The 17,858-nt window shown below is 46.3% G+C and overlaps 1 protein-coding gene across 1 annotated transcript in view; it reads left to right on the top strand.

The window, feature by feature from the left end:
* The window catches only part of LOC310800035 (uncharacterized protein), a gene marked incomplete at its 5' end in the record, with an annotated part of 108,925 nt that overhangs the window by 33,981 nt on the left and 57,086 nt on the right, over positions 1-17,858 (top strand). The gene's annotated exons all lie outside the window — the stretch shown is intronic.

Genomic DNA, 17,858 nt, shown 5'->3' with positions numbered 1-17,858 from the left:
GTGTCCACACTGAAGGCACTGGCCAAGAGATGTGAGTTTGGTGCACTGCACGATGAACTAATCAGAGATCGGCTAGTATGTGGCATCCAAAGTGACAGTGTGCGTACACAGCTACTGAAAGAAAAAAAGCTAACACTGGATGCAGCTATTGAGACCTGCATGCTGCATGAACAATCTGAAAAGGGCAACAAGGAATTAAAGAGAGAAGCGGAAGTGTGCACAGTGCAATACAACGCTGCCCAATGCACAAACTGCGGTGGACAACACCCACCTGATCGCAGCAAGTGTCCCGCTTTCGACAAGCGCTGTAACACATGTGGAAAATGGAACCACTTTGCCAAGTGCTGCAGGTCGAATGGACCTCAAAACCCCTACAGACCACGGCAAGGTCCGTCCCAGCCCGGTGCTCCAAGGAGGGGCAGATACACTCATAGAGTGAGTGAGCTTGACACACAAGAGCCAACAGAGACATTTTACTGCGAGAGCATAGACGTGCCAAATGTGCGGGATGAAATATTCACTGACTTATCTGCGGTCACAACCGGCAAGCAGCTCAACATCAAGATTGACACTGGAGCCAAATGCAACGTGATATCGAGAGCCCTCCTCCAGCACATTGATCCGAGTGCTCACGTTGACCAAAGAAGAGTAGCCAATCTCGTTGCCTACGGAGGACACATAATAAAGACTCTGGGCACCAGTGACGTAAACTTCACATGCGGGACACTACGGTTCCAGGTGGTGGATAGAGACGTCAAATCCCTGCTGGGCCTCAAAGACAGCGTCAGACTGGGCTACGTGCGCCTTGGTCCAGAGGTGCATGCCCTACTCCAGCAGGTGGCGCCAGAGCTCAAGGAATACAAGGACTTGTTTGATTGCAGCACTATAGGCAAGCTGCCTGTAGTGTATAACATGCGTCTGGATGACTCTGTGTACCCCACAATATGCGCCCCCAGGCGGGTGCCGCTGGCCATGAAAGACAAAATAATCGAGGAACTGAACAGAATGACTAAACTGGGAGTCATTAGACCAGTTCAGGAGCCCAGTGAATGGGTCTCAGCCATGGTGGCTGCATGCAAAAAAGATGGGGGCATGAGGCTGTGCATCGACCCTGTACACCTAAATAAAGCCCTCCTCAGGCCACATCATCCCATGAACACTATAGAGCAGGTGATTGCCGACATGCCAGAGGCCAAGGTATTCAGCATCCTGGATGCAAAATGTGGATTCTGGCAGGTGCCGCTCAGCGAAGCGTCCTCCAAGCTAACCACCTTCATGACCCCCGCGGGCCGCTATGCCTTCTTACGGATGCCCTACGGGATCTCCACCGGCAGTGAGGTCTTTCAGAGGTGCATGGAGCAGCTCTTTGAAGGACAGCCATGTGCGATAGTCGTTGACGACATTCTGGTTTGGGGCCGCACAAGAGAAGAGCACGACGCGCGCCTCCGTCAGGTCATGAACAGAATAAGAGCTGTCAATCTCAAACTGAATCCTGATAAGTGCCGCTTCCGTGTGTCAGAGGTCTCATATGTGGGCCACCTACTCACTGGCCAAGGCGTCAAGCCCAATCCCGACAAGACAGCGGCGATCCGTCTCATGGCGCCCCCGGAGGACAAGCAGGGACTGCAGAGGTTCCTGGGCTTGACAAACTACGTGTCCAAGTTCATTCCTAGCTACAGTGAGGCTACGGCACCCCTACGCCAACTCCTGCCACAGGATGCAGACTGGAGCTGGCAGGAGCACCACACAGCAGCATTCAACAGACTCAAGGAGCTCATCACCAGCCCCCCAGTGCTGCGGTACTTTGATGTGCACCAGCCGGTGGTGCTGTCAGCAGATGCGTCCCAACACGGTCTGGGTGCGGTCTGCCTACAGAACGACAGACCTGTGGCATTCGCCTCGAGGGCCCTAACAGAAACTGAATCACGCTACGCCCAAATCGAGAAAGAGCTACTGGCCCTCGTCTATGCCTGCAAGAAATTCCATGAGTACATATATGGCCGGCCCGTGACTGTCGAGACGGACCATCAGCCCCTCATCACCATCCTGAGGAAGCCGCTGCACACAGCCTCAGCGCGCCTCCAGAGGATGATGCTCCATCTCCAGCGCTACAACCTCAATGTCATCTACAAGAGAGGCAAGGAGCTCTACGTCGCGGACGCCCTCTCACGTGCATATCTGCCCTCCACCGACCAGTCTGACAGCGACGCCACAGAAGAATATGATGTTATGGTGGTGGAGGTTCTCTCCTCGCAGAGAGTCGAGGAGCTGAGACGCCAGTCCCTGGCCGACCCGGTCTGCAGGCGTCTCTCTGAGGTCATCGCTGCGGGCTGGCCCGGCTCGTCGAAGGAGCTGCCACATGACCTGCGGCCCTTCTACGCCATGAGAGATGAGCTCACAACTAACGATGGCTTGCTGCTCCGCGGCCAGCGATTCGTCATTCCCCACTCACTGCAGCACTACTACGTGAAGCAGCTGCACCAGGGCCACCCCGGTCTTGAGGCCACGAGGCGCAGGGCCAGGGAGACTATGTTCTGGCCCAACATCCACAGTGATATTGAAAGAGAGGTCTCCAGGTGTGCCCCCTGCAACGCTCTCAAGCCACACCAGCCAAGGGAGCCCCTTCAACTCCACGAGGTCCCTGATCTGCCATGGGCCCTTACCGCTGCGGATGTTTTCGAGTGGGAGGGGAAAGAACATCTGGTGCTCGTTGATTCGTACTCAGGCTGGTTTGAGATAGACCGGCTCCCCAACACAACCAGTGCAGTGCTGATAAGCAAGTTGAAACGCCACTTTGCCACCCACGGGGCACCACAAGAACTGATGACTGACAATGCTGCGTCATTTATGAGCAGGGAGTTCCAGGAGTTTGCTCGTGAGTGGGACTTTCGACACATCACCAGCAGCCCTCATTACCCCCAGTCAAATGGGCTCGCTGAGAGGGCTGTGCGCTCTGCCAAACACATGCTGGAGAAATGTGCACGTGACGGCACAGACATCGACGCAGCTCTCCTCAACCTCCGTAACACACCAAGGGATGGGCTGCCATCGCCGGCTCAACGCCTTCTCTCTCGGCGCACAAAGACGTGCATTCCCATGACCAAGGCCATGTATGTGCCCGAGGCGCAGACACAGGTGCAGATGGCGCTGTCACGGGCCAGACAGAGAGGAAAGGCTCACTACGACAAATCAGCCAGGCCGCTATCTCCCCTACACACAGGGCAAACAGTGAGAATGCAGACAGCAAGAGGCCACGACAGGCTGGCGACGGTGCTAGGAGGAGCACCACAACCAAACAGCTACCAGGTCCAGGCTGGGGATGCTACGTACATAAGAAACAGACGCCATCTTCTCCAGACACCCGAGAATTATGACCCCTCCTCTGAAGTAGAGGACCCGCCTACTGCCATCACAACCCCACCGGACCCCCCGCCTGACGCTGCTGAGCCAGGAGTGATGCAGGCTGGAGCGCCTCTTGTCGTCACTCGCTCAGGGCGAGTGTCAAAACCCAACTCTTTCCACAGAGACTACACCACATAGACATGGACTTTTGACATGGACTGTTCTACACACACGCTTTGGATTGTTTTGCTCTGGGACATTTTGGGACAGTAAAAAAAAAAAAAAAAAAAAAAAAAAGAATGTATGACTTGTACTTTGCCTTGTCTAAATTGTTTATCTCCCAGATGCTTGATCACACATTGTTTTGGCTCTCCTGTTTTAGGTAGTTGCGTTTCAAGGTAGAACATGTGATGTGACTGTTATTCATAATGTGCATGATGTTCTTTATATAGACAGTGTACCTACTAACTGCTACACAGTATCCACTCCAGCATTAAGAAGGGGGATGTAGACTATGTTGATAGTTACCATAGCAACCGGCCGCCCCGTCATGCATTGGGAGACTCGCTAGGAATGCTGGGTACTAGGAAGTGAGACCGTGATGGTCACCTGTCTGTCGCTAGCTGAGAGCTATGAATAAAAGTAAACCTGTTGCACAGTAAGTCAACTGTCTGAGATTATTCCATCACATCCACAGTCTGCATTGTTTGTATGGATTTATATGACACATGACTCACTGTATTTACTTTGTCTTGACAATCTTATGATCACTTTTCTATCTTCTATTTCTTTGTTTTGATTTCCCTGAAATATATTTGTCTTTTATTGATTCTCTTTTTCATCCGTTCTTTTTGGCAACACAGGAATGTTCTTGTCAACAAGCCAGTAAAGCAGGTTGAGACTGAAGGAGAGAGAGACTCGCGCGCACTAGAGAGCGCGAGAGTCTCTCTCTCTCTCTCTCTCTCTCTCTCTCTCTCTCTCTCTCTCTCTCTCTCTCTCTCTCTCTCTCTCTCTCGGGCGCGCGAGTCTCTCTCTCCCCCTCCCTCGCTCTCTCTCTCTCTCTCTCTCTCTCTCTCGGGCGCGCGAGTCTCTCTCTCTCTCTCTCTCTCTCTCCCTCTCGGGCGCGCGCTAACAGAGCTACTCCATCTCGTGGAGGAGGACGCTCCTTTACGTTCAGAGTAGAAACAACAAAGCCAGCCAGCCTGCACACATGCTGTAGCGTGGCCTGTTTAATCCACCAGAGGGCGACATTGCTCCACACAAACCCTCATCTTAAAGAGAACAGATCCCATTGTCCCAAAGGTGACCTTACTGAAAACTGCATGTTTTGCTTCATCGTATATTTTTTATTTTATTCACACAACATATAATGACACATACAAAATATAGCCTACATACAACCATGAACTTAAAGCAGAAACACAGCCAGCCTCTCTCCAGCTGAATGAAAGACAAACAACTCAAGAGAAATGAGAGAAACTGTGGCAGAAAATAAACAATACAAATAATAAATGTGTCAGACAGAAAGAGGGAAAGAGAGAGAGAGAGAGGGAGGGAGAGAAAGAGAGGGGAGAGAGAGAGAGAGGGAGGGAGAGAAAGAGAGGGGAGAGAGAGAGGGAGGGAGAAAAAAAGAAGTAGATAGAGAGAGAAACAGTCTGTGTGTGTGTGTGTGTGTGTGTGTGTGTGTGTGTGTGTGTGTGTGTGTGTGTGTGTGTGTGTGTGTGTGACTGTCTGATGAATGTTGGGAGGAGGCGCTAGTTACAGTCAACTCCTCATCCTCATTAGTCTCTTAGAACAGACGAGTTGGCTTCCGCAATTTTCAAATGCTTCCGCCATACCGTCTGTACTTCTTCGTGGGGGAGAATCATGCACCAACCGGAATGGGAAGTAGAAAGGCGGGTCTTCCACTCATTAGTCCAATCAGAATCGCAGAAAGGCGGGTCTTCCGCTCATTAGTCCAATCAGAATCGCAGAAAGGCTCCTGAGCCACAGCCGCCATATGTAAATTGTTTGCGTGTGTTTAAGGTTTGCTTAGATGTCCTAAGTAGGTGCTAGTGAGGCGTTTGACATTGGTACCCTGAAAGGTATGGAGCCGCCCTTCATACACACACACACACACACACACACACGCACGCACGCGCGTGCACACACACACACACACACACACACACACGCACACACACACGTCTCGACATTATCCTATAGTTCTTTTGTACACACTCGCCCCAGCGGCCTGCCCCCGTCTATGGCACGAGCTTTATGAGCTGACCGCTTTTCACGCGGGAAGCATCCGATGGGAAAACCTTATCTAGCAGCCATCAACGCAACCGAGACCTCCGAGATCTCATTACACGCTACACTTCTATTAGGGGTAAGTGTTTCCTTTTTGATAATTCAATTTTTCTTCCTGGAGGGAAAGGTTGGGAAGGCTGCCATGTTGATCATACTTCATCATTTCAGATCAAACTTGATAGGCCGTGTATCTGTGTGACATAGAAATGAGTAGGCCTAGCCACTGGTGTCGGGTGTGCCAAAGAAAGACAGGGTGTGCCAGGGGGTGAACCATTGAATTTGGGCATTTTCAAGCCAGATTTAGAGGAATATTAAAGGAACACTCCGCCCATTTTCAACCAGCTTTGTATCATTAGAACATCAGTAGTATATCAGAAAACTGTAAACTGTTTTGAAGTCTGTCATTTAATTTGACAGTTATTGAGTGTTAAAGTGTGGTCCACACTAACTCAAATTAATAACTCATTAACTCAAATCAACTTTCAATAACTGTCAAACTAGATGAATGATGAACAGTTTGACAGTTATTGAGAGTTGATTTGAGTTAATGAGTTATTAATTTGAGTTAGTGTGGACCAGTGATGTCACTGGTCCACACTTTAACACTCAATAACTGTCAAATTAAATGACAGACTTCAAAACCGTTTACACTTTTTTGATATACTACTGATGTTCTAATGATACAAAGCTGGTTGAAAATGGGCGGAGTGTTCCTTTAAGATAGGACCATATGACCATAATCATCAATGTTTGCTCCTTTTCGCACTCATTATTAGCAGGTAGAAGCAGTCAATTAAATTGTATTTTTTGGCAACATGTAAAACCACTTAGGTATCTCAAAAAAGTCTCACCTACTTTTTCCAATGAGTGTTCTAGTCGGGAAAGAATGCAAGTTTGGTTGGCATGCAGGTTCGTCTACTGCAGAGAGATCTGTAGCGTTCTCAGTGTCCTCTGGCTCTGCTGCTGCACAAACCACCGTGTGTGTTTTTGGCAGCATCCCCCGCTGTTATTAACGTCATTGTTTTGCTGCATCACCTTCATCATCGTCTGTCTCTCCACTGTCCACCACCAATACAGGTGCGGGAACGGGTGCACTACAAGCCGCACTTGTTGAGGGGAAGGGCGAAGAGTCATCTTCTTCCTCGTCAATGCGACGTTTCTTGCCTTTGTGGAAAAAGCTTAAAAGCGAGCTCTGTTTCATGTCTTCTTAATTTGGCGCTGCGGCTGCATTTGTTTACTTTACTGGACAGCTTAGCTAGTTTCCCATGATGCTCTGGGGCACAGAGGCATAGCAGGACAGTCGGACACTTACGCATGACAGGCTGTGCATGACAGCTGATGTGTTTTGCAGACAAACAAACTGCCTACATGTGTGGGTGGCACTGGCACACCCAGGCACACCCGTAGCTACGCCATTGGGCCCAGCTTATGTTATAGCCACTAGCTAACCTGATGCCTTAATGTAGAAGAGAATCAAACAATGTGCCAGTACGATCAATTCTAAACCAAAAAACAAATCAAACTAGAATGTCTACATTTGCTACCGAAAATGTAATTGTGCTTGCTGTCCTCGCCATGCACTGCCTGCCTTGCAAGGTCCCTGCCCATGCAGCTAGGGGGACTAAGTAGTTATGGGCGGGCCTATGTGAGTAGCAGGGGCGGAAGAATTTAGATTGCTTACAGTTCAAAAGTTATGGACCAAAACGTGAAGAGGGCTGTTAGAGCGCCACAATCAGGAGTATTTTTATTCAATCCGTGTAATATTTTAGGCCAGAGTAGAAGAGTACTCTATGAACCTTAAAAAATCTAGGGGCTAGAATGAAATCCCCATTCTAAAATCCCATAGCCTTTTCCCCTTACGAACCAGTATGGTGAAAATGTGCTACTTCCAACTCATTCCTGCCGTACTCTATTCACCTTATGTTCAGACCTTAAAGAACGTAGCCTACTACTTTGAGCTCGGTACACAGCAAGCAAGCGAGTATCCACTGTTAGCCAGGTCAGATAACGTTATCGTCGACAATGACGAGCACTTGCTTGTAAAACATACCTGGACTCCAACAAAGAAAGCTTCAGATAGTTTTCTCTCCTCCGAGTTGCGCTCGAGCCACTAACGTCTATAAGACCCGCAGACGTTAAAGTAATTCCCTGGAATGCGAGACTTAACGAGCCAGTTACATGGCGTTGCATTCTTAGACATTGCCGTTTGCTTTTATTTGGTATGTTACATACAATTGGCTAAATTATTAGTTAATTCAGAGTTAGATGATATTGGAGAAGCCAGCCATTTTATTTTATTTTATTTTTAGCCGGAAGTTTTGATACGGCCACACAACCGGGTCAAATGGGCGTGGCTACATAAGGTGAATAGTGTGTAGACATCATCATCATCATTATTAAGTTCAAGTTCAAGTTCAAGTTCAAGTAGTTTATTGTCATATGTATAATACAATGTATAATACTATGTATAATACTATGTATAATACAATGTATAATACTATGTATAATACTATGTATAATACAATGTATAATACAATGTATAATACAATGAAATTCTTTATGCTCTGAGCACCCTCAGCCTTACATACACAAGGACATGGTCACAAAGACCGACAGAAAAAGGGTGTAGACCTACATAACTATGTAGGCTACACGTGATACAGACATGTCTGTACACAGTGCGTGTAGACATAACACAAACCACAGTACAGTACAATACAATAATGGTGCACAACAAAGTGACAGTGCGTTGCAGTGTGTGTGAGTCAACTGTTCTGCAGCCTGACTGCCTGAGGGAAAAAGCTGTTACTGAGACGGGTGGTGTGTGATTTGATGCTCCGGTAGCGTTTTTTGGAAGGGAGGAGTGAGAACAGGGTATGAGCGGGGTGGCTGGTGTCTTTGATAATGTTCTCGGCTTTCTTTTCACAGCGAGTGGTGAAGATGTTATGGAGGTTTGGTAGTTCTGTGCCGATGATTTTAACTGCTGTCTTCACAGTCCTCTGCAGCAGTCTGCAGTCCTGGGCGGTCAGGTTGCCGTACCACACTGTGATACACCCTGTCAGAACACTTTCTATGGTACAGCGATAGAAATTCACAAGGCCTTTGGTCAGTGTGCGAACTATACTGTGGCTTTCGGGGGAGCCGACTTTTTCACCGGGGGGAGGGGGGGGGGGGTGCAGAGAGCATTAGAGGGGCAGGGGCTCAAATTCATAAAAGGGCACTACAGACGGAAATTTGAGGCAATTTGAAGGCCAATTTAGGGGTATAACTCATTTTAAATCAGCACGCTCAAAGACACGGATACAGCTCTTGTCGTGTTCCACTTTTCTCTCCAAGAGAGAAAAGCGCGCTGCGCACACAGAGAGGGAGGGAGGGTGAGAGACCACAGTGGCGAAACGGGTGCACTGCTCTCCATACACACTGCATCCACAAGAACATGATATCTCTGCCCAACACTTTTATCCACTCCATAACGCACATGTCCCACTCACTGTGAAGTTCCTGACGCATTCCATCTCACAAACAGTCCTCCATATGCGGGAGGACTCGGAGGTATTCCAGCTTCCCGTCGTCGTCACTTTTTCCACATCTGCGTTTGAAGTAGAAGCGACTTGTTGCTGTTCAACTGACGGCTGCTTCCATTTCTTGGTGAATGTAAAGTTTGTCAAACTGCCTTGTTTTCTTTTTGACATCTTGCTGTTGTTTTAGATCTGACCTGCCCGCGTGAGTGACGTTTGATTTGCACCTGCGCCGCCACGCTTCGATGTGGTGATGATAAGAACAGCATGCATGTCGGTATAGGGGCTTACAGTGAATTTGACAGTGATTGAGCACACTCTGAATCATACGATTAAAATAGCGTAATTTTACGCATTATTCACTATGAAGGTACAGAAAAATAAATAGAAAATACATGGGGTAATATATATTAGTCAATACGGGCAATAAGCTGTATCTCATGGACAATTGCCACCTTCATAAGTGTACCTATAATGCACTATGTCTCTGAAGGGGGGGGGGGGGGTTAGGGGGTTGTCTGGACTGTATCTGGGGGCCCCCCGCCCTGCCTTGGGTTCCCACAGTAAAACCTGCCCATTTCCACCACTGGTTTGAACTACTTTTTCTGCGTAGCTTGTTGTTTCATAAACTACATTTCTCCCAGGGTAGCTTTGATGTAGTTTCAACTATTTCCATGGTGAAGTAGTTGGTAGCTACCTAAGCTATGCTTTCAAAGTAGATTCTCACACACACACACACACACACACACACACACACACACACACACACACACACACACACACACACACACACACACACACACACACACACACACACACACGCTGGTTTGCTCACTGCTAACAGGCCAAGAATGACCAAACACGTTCACCAACAAGGAAATGAAATGCACACCTCTCAATGCTCAACTCAAGTCAAACTCCGCCAAAAATCAAAGAATAACATCCAATCAACATGTAGCATCAACTCACTACATGCTCACCATGAGGCAAACAAACAGAAACGCCATCAACACAACGACAATGCTGCCCAAACAAAGGAAAGGCCACTCCACTCACCTCTCTGCAGCTGCCATGTGGTGCAGTTTGAGGAAGTGGTGTAAAACCCTAAAACGCCACAGGGCGGCGCCAGATCAAAACAACTCATTCATTGGAATTATGGCCAGCCTTGTTGTGTCTGGTACTGACACCTGACACCAGCCTTGTGTCTTGTCTTGTACTGCCACTGCCACTGCCACCTGGTGTCAGTGTCAGTGTCAGTGTCAAGTGTCAGTACCAGACACAACAGACACAACAGACACAAGGCTGGTGTCAGTGTCAGTAGCAGAATTCCAATGAATGAGTTGTTTGGATCTGGCGCTGGTGCTGTTGTGCGACGTGGCTCTGGCGCCGCCCTGTGGCGTCGGCGGGTTTTACACCACTTCCTCAAACTGCACCACATGGCAGCTGCAGAGAGGTGAGTGGAGTGGCCTTTCCTTTGTTTGGGCAGCATTGTCGTTGTATTGATGGCGTTTCTGTTTGTTTGCCTCATTGTGAGCATGTAGTGAGTTGATGCTACATGTTTATTGGATGTTATTGTTGGATTTTTCAAAGCAGAGTTTGACTTGAGTTGAGCACTGAGAGGTGTGCATTTGATTTGAGTCCAGCTTTACCTACCTGTGGCTTAGTTGGTCCTGTGTGTGTGTGTTCCAGTGTGACATTCCTTCTAGTATTGAGTTCCTGCTGTAAAGTAAGTGTCTGTTGCTTGTTTCTATGTTAAATGGTGCCAGTTGGCCCCTTGGACAGTCATGAAAAGATCAGATTTAAAAATCCAGTTTGCGCAAATGATGTGTATTCACGATGCATTTTGACAGGCACATCTTTCTCTTGTGGCACACATCTTTTCATTGTAGTTATTAGAAGGCATTTTCCAGGGTTAGAGTGTCGCCCTTACGAGACATCTCAGCCTGTTCTGGTATGAAGGAGAGCACAGACATGTCACACACAAGTCACTGCCTAATTGCACTGAAGGCACATGTTTGGGTGGATTTAATAAAACATTGATTTTAAGGAAAGAATTTGTTTCACTTGATTTAATCTTCGAGAGCATTGCTCAGCTTGTTTTCAATAATAATAGGTCAAATAGGTTGTTTATTAAATACATTTTTTAATGCAACAGTTTTGAATACAGTATAAATATGATTTATGCAGTGTAATATATACAAAAACTGCTATAGCCTACACATTTCAAACTGAACTGATGTAGATTCTAGGCTAACCTGCCTCATGTGAAATTTGATTGAAAAGCACCTGACTTCATTTGCATTCACCTGTCATCAGCATCCTCTTCCAGCAAACTGCAATGCGAATCGTGTAAGTTATTTTTGTATTCAAATTAATCAACTGTTGTTAATGTTGACCAAAAGAAAAATGAGTTGTCAGCAATGGTGCAAGAGAATTGTTTGAGGTGGGGTAAATAAACCTTTACATCATAGAAAGGTTACCCCAGGTGAGATTCGAACTCATGTCTCTCCTGCTAAGGGGAGAAGATTACATACTCAGCGTTCTAACACTGTAGCCTAGTTCACATGAAAAACCTGGCCATTTCATTGGCTGTCAATCTGCTACAACAACAACACGCGGCTGGCCCGTGGCAGGGAAGCAGCAGTTTTTCTTCTAGACACAAAGCAGCTTCCTGTCAAACAGGATGTGGTCAGCTGGTGAATGGTACAGATGACTCTCTAAATGCCCGTCAGATGAACACAAAGTTCAATAACACCTCACCCACATCCACTTCCTGTCAGGCCTGTTGCCAGATTTTCCTGTCACATGACCGAGTTGACCCACTTGACTGCGTCATGTGACTGTTCCATGCATGTATTTAAAGATGGCGTCGTCCTATGTCACACTGTCTGAGGAAGGGCAGGCAGGGTGCCCGAAACGTTACCCATCGGCGTTAAATAAAAACACTCAACTGGAGCCTTGCAGTGTGCGAGCTTTACTTTCTTCCCTACTAGAGAAGGAATAGGTAATATGTAGCATTAGTAGGTTTGAGATTTTTTTTTTTTTTTTTACAAAAACAATAAACAATAACATCAGTACAGCAACTCGACCTGGTTTCTTTAAAGGAGAAAGGGAGAGAAACAGAGGATCATATAATAGAGAAACAATCTCTGTGCTCCGTTAGCCTAGCCTGTGCTCCACTAGCCTAGATTAAGATTGGTAAAATATCATGTTACACAGATGTGATGTATACAATAAAAAAAAATACATATACACAATGAAATGAACATTGTGACAACAAAGAATAGCATTGTGACCTGTCCAAAAATAAGATTTGTGCCTCTGCCTAGGCCTATAGCATTTATATACCATGATATTACAAGATATTGACACTTGTAAAGCAGAGCGAACGATGCTCGTGGGCGTCCGGGTATAGTGTAGCGGTAGATTCCCTGCCTACCAACAAGAGGGTCACAGGTTCACGCCCCCGTGTTACCTCCGGCTTGGTCGGGCGTCCATACAGTCATGCATTGGCTGTGTCTGAGGGTGGAAAGCCGGATTGGGGGTATGTGTCCTGGTCGCTGCACTAGCGCCTCCTCTGGTCGGTCGGGTTGCCTGGTCAGGGCGGAAGGGAACTGGTCGGAACGTGATCCTCCAACGTGCTACCGGTCCTGCCGGTGAAGCTCTCCGGTGTCAGGTGAAAAGAAGCGGCTGGCAACTGCGCATGTGTCGGAGGAAGCATGGTGCTAGTCTATGGCTCTCCCCAGATCGACCAAGGGTGGAGCAGAAACCGGGGCAATAGGGGGACAAATTGGCCAAGTACAATTGGGGAGAAAATGGGTGAAAAATCGGAAAAGAAGGAGTGAATGATGCTCCCCTGGCACAAATCCGTCCGGAAGTGACATCACTAAAAAGATAAAAGGTCACACGACAAAAATACAATCAAAATAAAATCTCTCTAAAAGAAATAGAGAAGGTATATGTCTACATGAAAAACATCAAAACATGAGCGGAAATGGAGAATGGATTATTGGTGAAATATAAACCTATGAGCTTATTAATACTCATTTGTAATCAGTTACCTCTGCAAAGTGCAAATTACAAATAACATCTTTATTTTTTTTAATCTGACAAACTAAAATCCAAATATAAAATCACATGAATCAGGCAAAACCCGCAAGAGTGACAGAGCTAAAACCTCTCTCCAGCGTCCATATCATTGTGTGATGTCACTGGTCAGGTGATGACTTGCATGATGACATCATCAGATGTCCGCTTCACCTCACCGACCCGCTGAGCTGTAAACAACACAAACAAAAACAAAACACAATTCCGTTGCTTACAGACATTTCTTCGCCTGGAGCCTCTCGACATTTGCACACACTTCCACTGACAAGTGGACACTTTTGGACAGTGGACACTTTTTCTATCTATTCTATCTTATTCTATTTTAATGCTTATTACTTCTACTTTATTACCTTTCTTATTTTACTGTTTACCTCAACTGCCTTACATACACTGTTTACATGATCTATTATTTAACTATATTGCCCTATTGTTGTGTTGTGATTGTGTGCTCTATTTGTTGTTTGCTGTGATTTTGTACCTATTTACCTACTGCACCTTGTCTGTAACGGAGCCCACAGCATACGAATTTCACACAAATCTTGAATCTCCTCCATGATGCGTTACATAACACATACATCGGAGTTACGCCAAACCCAGTCTCACATCAAATTGTGTAATAGCAACATTGGTACACAGATCAACCTACAAAACATAGTTTCACAATAATGGCTGTAAAACTATTAGATAGAAGAAGAAACAATGTTCAGAAATAAAACATTACCATTTTAAGTTGCAAACATCTGTATATGGATATGTAGGTTTGACAATATCTGTTAATTTGAAAACATAAATAAAACCAACTTTGTTATGTTTAGGCAAATAAAGCAGTAAAACAACTTGGTTAAAGTTAGGGTTATGGTTTGGGTAGGTTATGGTTAGGGTTCAATAGCAACATAAAAAAAAGGTAAAAACAATTTACTTTTTTGCCATCTAACAATTTTAGAGTCGTTATTGTGAAACTACAACCTTTTGTAGTTTGATCTGTGGACAAACGTTGCTATTATGCAATTTGAGATTGAGGCTGTGCTGATGTTGCCGCGTCTATGTGCCGACAGGCCGCAATGCCGATAGCCCACAAACAGAACCAGCTGAGCGAGGCAGCGTGTCGGTGGACCGGCTGGAGCTCCTGCACGGCTCCAGCGTGGTGGGCTCCAGCCCTAACCCTAACCCCTCACCCTAACCTTACTGGGCTGTCGGCAGGGCCGGCGCCAGAATGAAATGACTGAGGGGGCGGTTATAACTGGGGAGGGGGCTGATTTTTTTTTTTTTTTTTTTTTTTTTTTACATGATATTTTTATATCGTAAAACATAGGTTATATACCCGCTATGCCTATTTCTGGACTTTTTAACCATAATAACCTCTGAAAAGCACAATAACAACACAAGAAAGACTACTATTCAAAATCAAATAAAACATTTATTTCACAGCAGCAGATTAAGGCATTAACACATTCACTGCCAGCCATTTTTTTTTACTGTAGGTAGCTTCTGCCAGAGGTTTTTTTTGAGGATTCTGGCTCATCTTTCAAGACCCGAGGATTCTTTTCTGCTAAGATTTTGTGAACACAAATGATCTCAAAAGAACTAATAGAATGTGTGCTTTCTCTGTCTAAAAGAGTTAGTTTGTAGAGTTAGTAGTTATGTAGGCATTAGCAGTAGAATACAGCATGGTTTCAGCGTCTGAAAATTTATTCTGAGATAAATGGCTTTTTGTGAAATTCGATAGAACAGTCACTTTAACCATTTATTTTTGGCGTAAGACGTCAGACATCTAAACAATAGTTTTGAACAGTAATTTCCTCCATAGCAGCAGGAAACCCCCCTCTCATTCAAACTCCTCCCTCCGTGGGTGTGTCTCTAGTGGCTTTGCAGCGTTTGTCACAAGCGAGGCTCTGCCTGTCTGTGCTGCCTGGCTGCTGGCGGCTGCTCTTTGGGCGAGTCTGCATGAGTCGTTTCGGTTGCAGCTCAGCTGGAATGAAGCTGCGTGCGATTGTGGGCTTTCTGCGGGTGTTTCAAAGTGTGTTGCACGCATAATCTATTATGCAAATTTGCAATCCCCCACCGCCAGCTCCCAGCGCGATAATGCGCGAAAGCGAAAGCGTTTTCGCCAATTCATTTTACAGTATGAGAGAATGGTTTCCTCGCGCGTTCCCCTGCAGTTTTGGCTCTGCTTTTTCTAGTCTGGAGAGCACTGTCGCCACTTAGTGGGTCGGTGGAATGGGTTGTACACGTTTTTTTTTTGACGTATTAACACGTCATTGGCAGTCAACCGTTGGATTTTTTTTGACGTATTAACACGTCATTGGCAGTGAACGTGTTAATAGAGCTGAGCTTTGCATAACGTAAAACGCGGGACCTGTCTGGAGCACTCTGAACATACATGTCTATATGAAAAGTCATAGAATAAACAATTGCTGCAAAAATCGACAAAGAAATAAACAAAATAATAGCCAGTCAGTGCCAGGTTCATTAAATTAAAGAAATAAAGTGATCAGATGCGTTGTCTCCATCTTTCTGCTCATGGCATGCTGTGTGCTTGGGTGCAGCTGATTTGTCTCTCTCTCTCTGTGTGTGTGTGTGTGTGTGTGTGTGTGTGTGTGTGTGTTTTAATCACATTGTGTGTGTCTCCATCTTTCTGCTCATGGCATGCTGTGTGCTTGGGTGCAGCTGATTTCTCTCTCTCTCTGTGTGTGTGTGTGTGTGTGTGTGTGTGTGTGTGTGTGTGTGTGTGTGTGTGTGTGTTTTAATCACGTCATGATCACTACAACATGCAGTGAGGTTCAAATGTAATAAATAGCTACATCTCTGACACCTTGTGACAACCAAAGCACAGCAAATAGCGCTTCCCTGCCAATTCTGAAACAACAGAGCTATGTTTACAGGGGGTAGCCTGTAAATCAACTTAAACTGATCAAATTTGATGAAGACTGCAGAAACAGCAGCCGAAACATGTCAGGTACAAACATTGCCTAACTGGCCTTTATAGATCAACTATTCTTTAAAAAAAAAAAAAAAAAAAAAAATTAAGTGAGGGGGGAGAAAATTGAACTGAGGGGGCAAAGCCCCCTTAGGCCCCCTCGTGGCGCCGGGCCCGGCCGTCGGCATTGCGGGCTGTTGGCACTGCGGATGGTCGGCATAGCGAGCGGACCCCGGGCTGATTACCTGACACTGCCAGTGCCAGATGGTCACAGAACCATCTGGGAATGTGTTCGGAAAACCTTTGAAAGGGGCAGGTGATTGGATGACCCATCTGTCTGTCACGGGCTCACTCTTGCTGGTGTCACACCAAAGTTGCCTCACAGGATGCTGATTGAATCTGATTGAATCTGATTGAATCTGATTGAATCTGATTGATTCAAACAAATAGTTTGGAGTGTGGCAAGATGGATTTGTCGTGTAATCGTGATCTCATGATCTCACGTGAATCCAGCATGCCTCACAAGGTTAGGCTGATTATGCGTGTAGACAAAACTTAGTATGGAGTTGTAAGAGCTGTACTCACCTCGCCTCCTGTCTCTGTATATGGAGGCCAGTAGGATGGTGGACACCAGGTAAGGAGTTCCCACGGCCAGATGACGCAGCAGGCTGGAGACAGACAGACAGGGGGCGGCTGGAGGCGCGGCTGGAGGCACGGGAGTTGCTGGTGGAGCAGGTGGACGGGCTGAGGAGAGAGACACAGCCGGAGGCATTACCATCGTGATGTCAGAGCCTCAACTGAAACCAGGAGTAATGCCACATCCCATTTGTATTCGGAACTAGGAATATCCCAATTGAGTGACGTCACACCCGAGTTGGCCGCATTCCGGTAAAAGTCGGGAACGCAGGTTGGTTAGCTCTAGCCAGGCTAGGTTTATAATAAAGCTAAGTCTCACTGAGAGCAATGGTCTATTTTTCAGGAACGCCATGTTCACATTCACACACTCAATAATTTCTGGTAATATGCAATATGATGACAAAATAGTGTATCTATGAGAATCTGCACACTTTTATCACAGTTTGGCAAAAATGACGATGTAATGAGTAGTGTCCAATTTCCTAGGCCATTGTTTTCAAACCCTACCCCTTGTGGCTCCGTTTTGAAGGGCAAGGGCCAAAGTGAAGGACACTCAAAAACAAGGGGTAGGGGTAAAAATAAGAATTGGGATTGGGCCCAAGTCCTCCCTGATCTAGGCTACAGGTTCCATCAAATGTTTTCATTTGGTGTAATATATTCTATGAATTTCCCTTCAGCGAGTAAGGAGGGGTTGAAACGTCAAGAGTAAGTTTGTTTGGGAAGAGAGAGTTTCAAGGACATTATCAAGGGGCCATGGTCAGAAATCAAAATGTTGTGGTTTTGTATTGGTGACATGGGTACGGCAACCATTTTAGGGCATCCTCATCCGTCAGAGTATAGGCTATCGTTCCTCAGTCTAAGCGTTGTCAGTTGTCATGTCTCCTATAGTAAACCATGTCGAGTGTGCTCTGAAACACCTTCAGTCCTCACACGAAAACGCTGTCATTCCTCCTGCCTCACTTATCACTCAAACTGTCAGGATCGGCGTCGGAAGACATGTGGATCTATTCGCGGGTAGTTGAGGGCCAAGACACTCTCCAAGAGTA

Source organism: Poromitra crassiceps (genome assembly GCF_964638095.1).
Source record: "Poromitra crassiceps genome assembly, chromosome: 29".
In the NCBI taxonomy this organism is placed as follows: domain Eukaryota; kingdom Metazoa; phylum Chordata; class Actinopteri; order Beryciformes; family Melamphaidae; genus Poromitra; species Poromitra crassiceps.
Note: the sequence above shows the minus strand (reverse complement) of the source record. Positions and strands in the feature narration are given on the sequence as shown.